Below are 12,147 nucleotides of genomic sequence, written 5' to 3' on the forward strand. Positions count from 1 at the left end.
ACATTACTGGTCACAAGTCTTCAGTCTGAAAAACAATTCTCCACCATCATCCTCTGTCTTCCACCTTTGAGCCAGTTCTGTATCCAAATGGCTAGTTGTCCCTGTATTCAATGAGTTCTAATATTTGCTAACCAGTCTAGCATGAGGAACCTTGTCGAATGCCTTTCTGAAGTCCATATAGATCACCTCCACTGCTCTGCTCTCATCAATCCTCTTTGTTACTTCTTCAAAAAACTCAATCCCACATGCTTCACCCTCCTGATTTCCCAAACACAAAGCCATGTTGACTATCCCTAGTCAGTCCTTGCCTTTCCTAATATATGTATATCCTGTCACCAAGTACAACAGATGAGTAAGATTTTGTGTAAATTAGGATATGGTTGATACAATTTTTGATTTTACAGCATTGGAATTGTCAAGTCTAAAAGTAGTAAACACATGATTGAGGATTATAAAAGATGCATTGAGGTGAATTTGAAGGCTGCCAGTATTGTGGAAATGGACCTATTGTGTGACCTTAGTAGATTTGAGTTCAATAATTAGTTAAAATATCTAGACATACCATTGTTACAAATAAGTTTAAATTGTTTGATGTAAATGTTTAATCTGTTAATTTGTATAGTTAATGAAAGATTTCATTTATAGATTACTGTGTCTCAAAGGACCTCACGTACATTATGGTTGTGAAGCAGCCTGACAGAACATACATGGAGGTGTTGTTACTTTTAGTTCTAGAACATGGGCCACACTCAATAAAAGGCTGAGTGTTTAACTGAGATGAGGAGAAATTTCTTCACTGAGGCTTGGGAATCTTTGAAATTCTACCCCTGAGGGTTGTGAATACTCTAATATTAATATTTTTAAGACTTAAGAATGTTGAAATCTCAGGAACTCATGGGGTAGACATAGAATATAGAAAAGTACAGCACAGAACAGGCCCTTTGACCCACGATGTTGTGCCAAGCATTAACCCTAATGTAAAATAAAGCCTATGCACCCCTCAATTCACTGCTGGACATGCACATGTCCAGCAGTAGCTTAAATGTCCCTAATGACTCTGCTTCCACCACCACCACTGGCATCCACTTGGATATGGTAAACTGACAGAAACGTAGAGCTCAGGTAGAAGATCAGTGGACGTGATCTATGCAGATTTCAATAAGATGTTCAACAAAGTTCCTCATGGTAGAATGGTTAGCATGGTTAGGTCACATGGAATACAGGGAGAACTAGCCATTTGGATACAGAACTGGCTTAAAGGTAGAAGACAGAGGGTGGTGATGGAGGGTTTTCAGACTGGAGGCCTGTGACCAGTGCTGGATCCACTGCTTTTCATCATTTATATCAATGATTTAGATGTGAACATGAGAGGTATGGTCAGTCAGTTTGCAGATGACACTAAAATTGGAGGTGCAGTAAACAGCAAAGAAAGTTACCTCCATACAACGGATGGGCCAATGGGCCGAGGATGGCAGATGGAGTTTAATTTATATAAATGTGAGGTGCTGCATTTTGGAAAGGCAAATCAGGTCAGAATTTATACACTTAATGATAACGTCCTGGGGAGTGTTGCTAAACAAAGAGACCTTGGAATGCAGGTTCACAATTCCTTGAAAGTGGAGTCACAGATAGACAGGTTAGTGAAGATGATATTTGGCATGCTTTCCTTTACTGGTCAATGCATTGAGTGTAGGAGTTGAGAGATCATGTTGCAGTTGTACAGGATATTATTTAGGCTACTATTGGAATATTGCATGCAATTTTGCTTTCTCTGCTCTGTTAAGGATGTTGTGAAACTTGAAAGGATTCAGAAAAGATTTACAAGAATGTTACCTGGGTTAAAGTATTTGAGCTATAAAGAGAGGCTAAATAGATGGGCTATTTTCCCTGGAGGGTTGAGACTGAGATGTGACATTATAGAGGTTTATAAAATTTGAGGGTTATGATTAGGGGAAATAGACAAGGTCTTTTAAGGTGAGATGGAAAAGATTTAGAAGAGAATTAAGGGGCAACACTTTCACAGAGGGTTGTGCATGTATGGAATGAGCTTCCAGAGGAAGTGGTCGAGGCTGGTACAATTACAACATTTAAAAGGTATTTGGATGGGTACATGAACAAGAATCATTTGGAGGGATATGTGCCAAGTACTGGCAACTGGGTCTAGATTAGGTTGGGATACCTGGTTGGCATAGATGAGGTGGACTAAAGGGTCTCTATGTACACCTCTATGACTATCACTGTATGAATGGTGAAGAAAGCTTGAGGAGTTGAATGGTCTACTCTGCCTTGGTTTTCTCATGTTTTTATGTGACTTGCATCATGTCTATCATTTTATTTGGCAGAAAAATAAATAGTGATATTTAGCACTAAACGCTTGTCAGTTTTGGAATGATGAAGCTCAGTTACCAAGATCACGCAAAACCACTGTTAATCAAACTAACCTAATGAGCCTTAGGCAGGTGGTATGCATACCCCTGAATAGCTTGAATGTCTGAACAAAGAGAGCTCTTGTGCAGTGGTAGTGTCCCTACGTGGGGTCCAGAAGACTTAGGTTCAAGTCCCACCTACTCTTGAGGTGTATGATAATATTTTTATCAAGTTGATGTGAATGGAAATAAATGTATGCCTGAACAAGAAGATCTCTTGTGATGCAATGGTAGTGCTCTACCTTTGAGCCAGGAGACCTGGGTTCAAGTCCCACCTGCGTCCAGAGGGCTGTCATAACATTTCTGGACAGATTGATTCAAAATTGTCATCCTGTGAGCAAGTTGATTAAAAATATCTATAATCAAGATGAGCTTCGAGGGAGCAGATGTGGTTGTAGAATTTAAAGTGGGCTAATTAAAATGTTTAAATAAATGGCCGAAACTATTTCCTTTGGAGGCAAGTTCAGAATAAGGTGCACAACATTAACTAGTCTTTTGGAGCTAAAGTTTGTCCCACAAAATCTCTTAAGTCTCTTCAAAAATAGTAGATTTCTGAGGTGATTAAAAATAACATGCAATGTTAAAGGAAAAAAAACATACAATGTGGCAAAGATTCATGGTAAACTAGAGGATTGGGAAAGTTCTAAAGTGGGTAAAAGATGATTTTAAAAAAGGGAGAAAATAAGGTACAAAGGGCAAACTAACAGGTGATATAATGAGAGTATCGTTAAATATATGTTTAAAAAGTGAGACCAAAGTGAACTCAGGCCCCTTTGACAATGAGGCTGGAGAAATAATGTGGAGCCAGGAAATGGCAGAGCTGTTAAATAAATACTTTGCATCAGTCTTCGTGGTGGAGGAGCCCAATAGTGTTCCAAAAGTACAAAATAATGAAGAGGCTGAATAAGGGTAGGATATAAATTCAATAACTATCCTGAGAGAGAAAAAGGATAAACTAGTGGGGCTAAAGGCCAATGGCTCCCCTGAACATGATGGAGGTACATTGTAGGATTTTAAAGGAAATGGTTACCAAGACAGGAGATGTGCTGGCTGTAATCTTCCAAAATCCTTAGACTCTGGGGAGGCCCCGAAGTCTGGTAAACTGCTATATCAAAACCTTTATTTACAAAGGAGAGGTGACAGAAACTGGTAACTCTAAGTCGGTTAGCTTAAGGCCTGTTATTAGGAAACTACAGTCTATTTTAAAGATTGTATTAACAGAGGATTTAGAAATGCATTATCAAGCAGAATCAGCATGGGCTCATGAAAGGGAAATCATGCCTGACAAATGTATTAGAGTTCTTTGGGGAGATAGCAAGCAGGATACAAAAAAGGGAAACTGCTGGATGTAATTTTGGATTTCCAAATGATCTTCAATAATTTATTGTACAGAAGGTTACTGAAGAAAAGAGCGTGTTGTTGCAGGCAGTATATTAGCACAGTTAGAGGATTGGCTAACTAACCGAAGACAGTTGTGGTGAAAGAGGCATTTCCAGAAATGTTGCTAGTGGAATGCTGTTGGGACCAGTGCTGGGCTACAATGGTTTTCAATATAAATGACTTGGATGAGGAAAGTGAATACACTTCTTACATGTTTGATGCTGACACAAAAATAGGTAGGAAGGCAAATAGCGAGGGTGACACAAAGAATCAACCGAGGGCATACAGACAGTTTAAGCAAATAGATAATATCTTGGCAGATGAATATAATTTAGGAAAATGTGAAGTTAGGCACTTTGGCAAGAATGTAAGAGCTGAATATTATTTGAATGGGGAAAGCTATGGAATAGAGAGATTTTGTTTTATTCATTCATGGGATGAGGCAATTCCTGGGGGCAATTATGAATGACCACATTGCTGTGGGTCTGGAGCCTGACTGGGTAAAAATGGCAGTTTCCTTCCCTGAAGGACATTAATGAACCAGATGGGTTTTTCCAGCAATGGATTATTATGGTCATCATTAGACTCTTAATGCCAGATTTTTTAAAAAAACTGAGTTCAAATTACACCATGTGCCATGGTGGGATTCAAACCCAGGTCCCCCAAACATTACTTGGATCTCTGGATTAACAGTCTAGCGATAATGCCACTAGACCATTGCCTTCAATTTTTTTTCTGTGCCCTGGTATATGAATCACAAAAAGCTAGAATATAAGTTCACCAAGTAATTGAAAAAGCAAGTGAAATGTTGGACTTTATTTCAAAGGGAATGGAGAATAAAAATAGGGAGTTCTTGCTAAAACTATACAAGGAATTAGTCAGATCACTCCTGGAATACAGCTAAGGAAAGATATACTGTCACTGGAGGCAGGACAGAGCAGGTTCACTGGATTGATTCCAGGCATGGAAGATTTTTTTAAAAAAGGTTCAATGGGTTGTACTTTTAATAATTGAGTTTTGAAGAATGAGAGGAGACCTTTGAGAAATTATTAAGGGGCCTGACAGGGGTAGATGCAGAGAGGCTGATCTCCCTTTATGGGAGAGTCTAAGACCAGACAGCATAATCTCAGAATCACAGGTTGTCCATTTAAGACAGATGAGGACTTTTTACTCTGAGGGTGTGATTCTTTGGAATTCTTTACCACAGAGGACTTCTGAGGCTGGATCATGAAAATATTCAAGGCTGAGATGAGCAGATTTTTAACCAGGGAGGGAATGAAGGGTTATGGGTGTCAAGGTGGGAAAATAAAGTTGAGGATGATCAGATCTGCCATGATCTGCAGGCTTGATGGGCCAAATGGCCACCTTCTGCTCTAATGTTGAATGGTCATATATTGCATGCATTTTACAGTGTCAGTCAGACTCGTACAAAACTATGTTACTGACCAGATGATGTTTTTGTAATATTGATTGAGGGATATGCACTGCCTAGGTCAGCGAAAACTCCCTGCTGTTCTTTGAAGAGGTGCCACATGTTCTTTTATGTTTACCAGAGCAGGCAGGTGGAGGCTCCAGTTCACATTTGAAAAGCAGCACCTCCCACAGTCAGCACATTCTTTGTACTGAGGGAACTGCTGTGGTTAGCTTTGATTTTTGTGTTGAACGCTTGTAATGAGAATTGAGCCCAAGACACTCAGAGTCAGAGGTTGGGTGCTACCAACTGAGCCACAGCTAGTACATCAAAGGTAGAGTTTACCTACTGAGATGAGTATGGAGCCATGGTACAGATCTGAAGTCTAATTGAATATCAGGGAAATTAATGTCCTACTCCTGTTACAGGTCTATGTTATAATAGCAGTATATTTTACCCCTTTTTTTAAAGAAAGCCTGACGAGAGGTTACCTATTGTTCTTTAGTAATTTACACTTAACTCCCATTGCCTTCATTTGTGAGTTAGATCATGACCTGTCAGGATAGACTGGAGCAGTGTGGCTGACATGCCCAAGACTTTGGTCCATTCATGAGCAACTCCATGGACCATCTGTTTAAAAGAAAACCATGGTGGAATACATCTGAGTACAATTCTAAAGTGGAATTGATGGATTTTAAATGAGGGAGACACTATTTTTACTGGTGCTACCAGGAAACTAGGCAAAGTTGACAGATTGGCCAGAGGAAGGTTATGATGTGTTTTTACGTAATATGTTCAATGTGGTGCCTGATGAAGGAGCTCAGTAATGGATTCAGTGATAACTTTGATAGGCAATTGGTTGAACAGTTATAATGAAAATTTTTCAGAGTTGTAAAAAGTAACTGAATGCAAATAACTAGATATCTCCTTCAAAGAGCTAGCATGATTACAATGGGTTGAACGACCTCTGTAATGTATGGTACAATGGTTTTCAAGTATAATTCTGCTGCATCCATAAAGTACAAAGTTAAATCTCCTGCAGTGGTTACCTAAGAACAAAAGCTGCTGCAGAAATTAACTCCCAAAAGGAACTCATTTCCATCTACAGAAAGGAAGGATGGTGAACTGAATCCAAAAGGAAGAGAACAGCTTAGAAATGTATTTGTTAATACTAGGAAGGGATACCTTTCTAATAATTATTTTTGTTTTGAGCATTCGAAACAGAAATTGAATTGAATTTATTGTCGTGAACGGAGGCACAGTGAAAAGCTTTGTCTTGTGAGCAATATAGGCAGATCACAGAGTTAAATAGCATAGATAAGTAAATAATAGGTAAACAGCAGCAAAAACAAAACACAATGTTAAGAGTTTGTGAGTCCATTCAGTATTCCAACAACAGTAGGGTAGAAACTGTTATGATTTCGGCTGGTGTGTGTGTTCAGGCTTCTGCACCTCCTCCCCAATGGTAGAGGTTGTAGAAAAGCATTGCCAGGGTGGGATGGATCTTTGAGAATGCTGGCGGCCTTTCCTTGACAGTGGGCCTGGTAGATGGATTCTATAGATGGGAGGTTGGCCTTTGTGATTATCTGGGCTGAGTTCACCGCTCTCTGTAACCGTCTCCGATCTTGAATGGTACAGTTGCCATACCAGCTAGTGATTCATCCTGACAGAATGCTCTCGATGGTACACCTATAAAAGTTGGCAAGGGTATTTGCCGTCATGCCAAATTTCCTCAGCTGTCTGAGGAAGAAGAGATGTCGTTGGGCCTTTGTAACCAGTGCATCCACATGAAGAGTCCAAGAAAGCTTGTTGTGGATGACCACTCCCAAGAGCTTGACACTCTCCACTTTTTCCGAATCTGTGCTGTTAATGTGTAGGGGGGGTCTGAATAACATCCCGCTGAAAGTCAATAACGAGTTCCTTGGTTTTCCTGGCATTGAGAGCTCGGTTGTACTCAATGCACCATTTTTCCAAGTCTTCCACCTGTCTGTAGTCTGTTTTGTCACCATCTGAGATTCGACCAACTATGGTGGCGTTATCAGCGAACTTGTAAATGGCATTAGTCTGGTATTTGACACAGTCATGGGTGTACAGTAATTACAGTAGGGTGCTGAGTACGTACCCCTGGGGGGCTTCAGTGTTGAGTGTTAGTGGGGATGAAATATTATCCCCAATCTTCACTGATTGTGGCCTGTGGGCCAGGAAACTGAGGATCCAGTTGCAGAGAGTGGGGCTTATTCTGAGATCACTACGTTTAGTAATCAGTCTCGAGGGGATAATAGTGTTGAAGGCTGAACTGTAGTCAATGAGTAGGATTCTTACATAGCTATTCTTGGCGTCAAGATGTTCCAGGGAGGAGTGAAGGGCAAGTGATGTGGCATCTGATGTGGATCTGTTGATCCGATAGGCAAACTGGAATTGTTCAAGAGTAGTGGGGAGGCTGAAGTTGATTAATGCCATGACCAGCCTTTCAAAGCACTTCATGACCACTGAAGTTAGGGCCACTGCTGCATGAGTCTTCTTAGGCACAGGGATGATGTTGGCCCTCTTGAAACAGGCAGGGACAGTGGCCTGCTGCAGAGAGAGGTTGAAGATGTCTGAGAAGACCTCTGCCAGTTGATCTGCGCGTGCTCTGAGTGCACAGCCTGGTACTCCATCTGGTCCCATCGCTTTCCTTGGATTCACACAAAGGAAAACCGAAGGAAACTGAGATCATAATTTAAATACATGCTGAGGATGTTGTATTTCTTTCTTTTTGCATTTTTACTTTATTACTGCATTGCTTCTTTCTTTCTATCATTTGTTTGCATGCTTGGTAAATATTTAAAGAATGAAACTAATTGGTTGTTATTGCTTATCACTTATTTCAACTGTGACTTAAAACAGTTTTGGCATCAGTACAGGCTCCTCCTTTTGACATGCTTTTTGAAAACATTGGTACACTTTCTGATTGATTTTGAAATAACAGCAAACCTAAACCACATTTCAACACAGTGACAATGAAGAAATGACATTATATTTCTAAGTCAGGATGGTGAGTGGCTTGGAGGGGAACTTGCAGATGGTGGTGTTCCCCTACAACTGTTACCCTTGTCCTTTCAGATGGTTGTGGCCATGGATTTGAAAGGTGCTGATTAAGGGGCCTTGATATATCTCTGCAGTGCATCTGGAAGATAGTACAAACTGCTGCTATTGAGCATCGGTGGTGGAGGGAGTGAATGCTTGTGGATGTGTCACTAAACAAGAGGACTGCTTTATCCTGCTTGGTGTTGAGCTTCTTGAACATTGTTGTAGCTTCATTCATTCGGATATATGTGCTGTATTCCATCACATTCCTGACTTGAGCCTTGTCGGTTATGGACAGACTTTGGGGAGTAAGGAGTTGAGATACTCACCAGAGTTAAATGACTCCCCGCCTTGATTTCTTCCTCTTTTCATTATTTCCACCTAAACTCATTCCATGTCACAATCAATTGCGCCTATCTCATTACTCACCACCATAGTGTTAGAACATAGAACATAGAAAAGTACAGCACAGAACAGGCCCTTTGGCCCATGATGTTGTGCTGAGGTTTAATCCTAATGTAAAATATAGTAACAACCTACACACCCCTCACTCACTGCCATCCATGTGCATGTCCAGCATTCACTTAAATGTCCCCAATGACTCTGCTTCCACCACTACCGCTGGCAACGCATTCCATGCATTCGCAACACTCTGCGTAAAGAACCTTCCTCCAATGTCTCCTTTATACCTTCCTCCCAATATCTTCAAACTATGACTTCTTGTACCGGTCAATCCTGCCCTGGGGAAAAGTCTCTGGCTATTGACTCTATCTATTCCACTCATTATTTTGTACACCTCGATCAGGTCTCCTCTCTTCCTCCTTCTCTCCAGAGAGAAAAGTCCAAGTTTATTCAACCTTTCTCCATAAGGCAAGCTCTCCAGTCCACACAGCATCTTGGTAAACCTTCTTTGCACCTTCTCCAAAGCCTCTGTATCTTTACTATAGTAGGGCGGCCAGAACTGGACGCAATATTACAAATGTGGTCTCACCAGGGACTTGTAGAACTGCAGCAAAATCTCATGGCTTTTAAACTTAATCCCCTGTTAATGAAAGCCAAAACACCATATGCTTTCTTAACAACCCTATCCACTTGGGTGGCAACTTTGAGGGATCTATGTATGTGCACACCCAGATCCCTCTGTTCTCCACTCTGCCAAGAATCCTGTCTTTAATCCTATCTTCAGCATTCGAGTTCGACCTTCCAAAATGCATCACTTCGCATTTATCCAGGTTGAACTCCACCTGCCATTTCTCAGCCCAGCTCTGCATCCTGTCTATGTCACGCTGTAGCCTGCAGTAGCCCTCTATACTATCGACGACACCACCAACCTTTGTCATCTGCAAATTTACAAACCCACCCCACAACCTCCTCTTCGAAGTCATTTATAAAAACTACAAAAAGCAGACGCCCAAGAACAGAGCCCTGCAGGACCCCACTCAACACTGACCTCCAGGCAGAATACTTTCCATCTACAACCACTGTCTGCTTTCTGTCAGCCAGCCAATTCTGAATCCAGATAGCCAAATCTCCCTGTATCCCATACTTTCTGATTTTTAAAATGAACTGTGTTAACACAAATTTGTGATTTCACACTTTATAAATTAACTACTTTTAGTAACAATGCTACCCCATCTCTTTTTTTTGCCTTCTTTTCTGCCTGTTCTTCTAAAACATTGAAATATTGAGTTGCCAGGCCAAGGCACTCTGCAACCATGTCTTTCTTATTGTTATCAATTTTACATTCATTTATTTCTGTTTGTGTCATCAAGTTAGCTATTTAGTTACAAACACCGTATGCATTCAGATAAAGAGCGTTAAATGTTGCTATTATTATTTATTCTCATTCTAATTTCTGTACGACCTGACTCCTGAACTCGCGGTCCATACATGGACAGGTGACATGAATTCCAGATGTAAGGTGAGATGCCTTTGATAACAAGGCACAATTTGACTGAACACAATAAAGTTGACATTAATGTAAATCAAGGTGGGGGGAGGACTCTTCACTGTTTCCAGGCACACGTGGCATAAAGGGAGATGGTTACGGTCATTTAGCTCAATCACAGGACATTAATGCAGGTATTTCTCAGGTTGCATCCTATCCTCATCTATCAGCAGCTGCTTTCCTCCATCATAAGGTTGGATGTAGGGGTTTATACTGATTAATTTGCTGATTAGCAGTACTATTCATCAATTGTCAGATACTGAAGCAGTCCACACCCACATGCAGCATAATCTAAACATCACAGCTGTGCTGATAATAGTCAAATAAAGTTCAAGCCACAAAGGTAGCAAACAATAACAATCTTCAACAAAAGAGAATCTAGCCTACCTCCTCTTAACATTCAACAAACACTACTTCCACTGAATTCATCACCATTCACATCCTGGGGATCAGGAACTGAACTGCACTAGCTACGTTAACACTCTGACTACAAGAACAGATTAGAAGCTAGAAATCTTGTGGCAAGTAGCCCACATCGAGTCTCCACAAAATCTGTTTGTCATCTAGAAGACACAAGTCCGGAGTGTGATGGAATGTTGTCCACCAGTGGTCGAGTGCAGCTCCAAAAACATTCAAAAGGCTCAACACTATCCAGGACAATCGTGTGCTTGATAAGCACCCCATCCCTCACCTTAAATATTCACTGCCTCATCACTGGCACATGTATGTGGCACCTACAAGATACACTGCAACAACTCGCCAAACCTTCTTATCAACATCTTCCGAACCTGCACCCTTGACCAAGTAGAAAGGTAAAGGTAGAACTATACCATGATTTGCAAGTTCTCCTCTAGGTCACACACCATCTTTATTTTGAAACATGCCATTCCTTTACTAGGAGAAAGTGAGGACTGCTGACGTGGGAGAGTCAGAGTCGAAAAGTGCACAGCTGGAAAAGCACAGCAGGTCAGGCAGCATCCGGGGAGCAGCAGAGTCAACATTTTGGGCATAAGCTGATGACAGGCTTATGCCCCCATAACCCTTGACTGTTTTACCATTCAGAAGTCATTGTAACTCAGTCTAAGTACATTCAATGATCCAGCTTTCAGCTGACTGTGTAGTCTTTCCTACACTATGGTCATTTCAAGGAACAGAGGAAATTTTCCATTTTGGTAATGAAATTAAGTTGGTTTATACTGAATAAGTCAAATTAGTTTCAACTAAAGATCAAAGTTTATCACGGCGAGTAAAGTTTATAGTTTGGTAAGGATTGAAGATTACAGTTAAAGAGGGAAATTTGCAATTAAATTGTTCACAATTTCAAATCAGTGGGAAGACAATGAGCCATGTAAGGAGATGTTAGTTCAGATTACCATAAACTTGGTCAAACAGGTAGGTTTTAAGCAATGTCTTTACGAAAGAAAGCAAAGTGTAGAAGTGTTGAGAACAAATTCAGGAGCTTGAGGCAGTTATCTGAAGCCACATCAACAAATGATGGAGCGTTTATAATTGGAAATCAGATCACAGGAGATCAAATGGAGTGGAATGCAGATATTTCAGATGATTGTGGAGAGGAGATGACAGTGATAAGGAGGGGAAAGGGTATACATAAAGATACTTGCAAAGACTTTGAAGTAAAGATGTTGCTTGATTGGAAGCCAATACGAGCACAAAGCGAACAGTGGAGTTAAGGTAGACAGCTGAGTTCCAGATAACCTCCAATCTACGGAAGGTGTAATGTGGGAGATCAGTCATGGATGCATTGAAATACTTGAGTGTAGAAGTAATAGACATCAATGAGGATTTCAGTAGTACGTGAGCTGAGGCAGACAGAGCTGAGTGATGTTATGAAGGTGAAATAGATGGACTTAGAGAAGACATGAAAATGAGATCAAAAGATCATCTCTGAATAAAAT

This window comes from Hemiscyllium ocellatum, chromosome 18 (assembly GCF_020745735.1).
Source record: "Hemiscyllium ocellatum isolate sHemOce1 chromosome 18, sHemOce1.pat.X.cur, whole genome shotgun sequence".
NCBI classification, from domain to species: Eukaryota; Metazoa; Chordata; class Chondrichthyes; order Orectolobiformes; family Hemiscylliidae; genus Hemiscyllium; species Hemiscyllium ocellatum.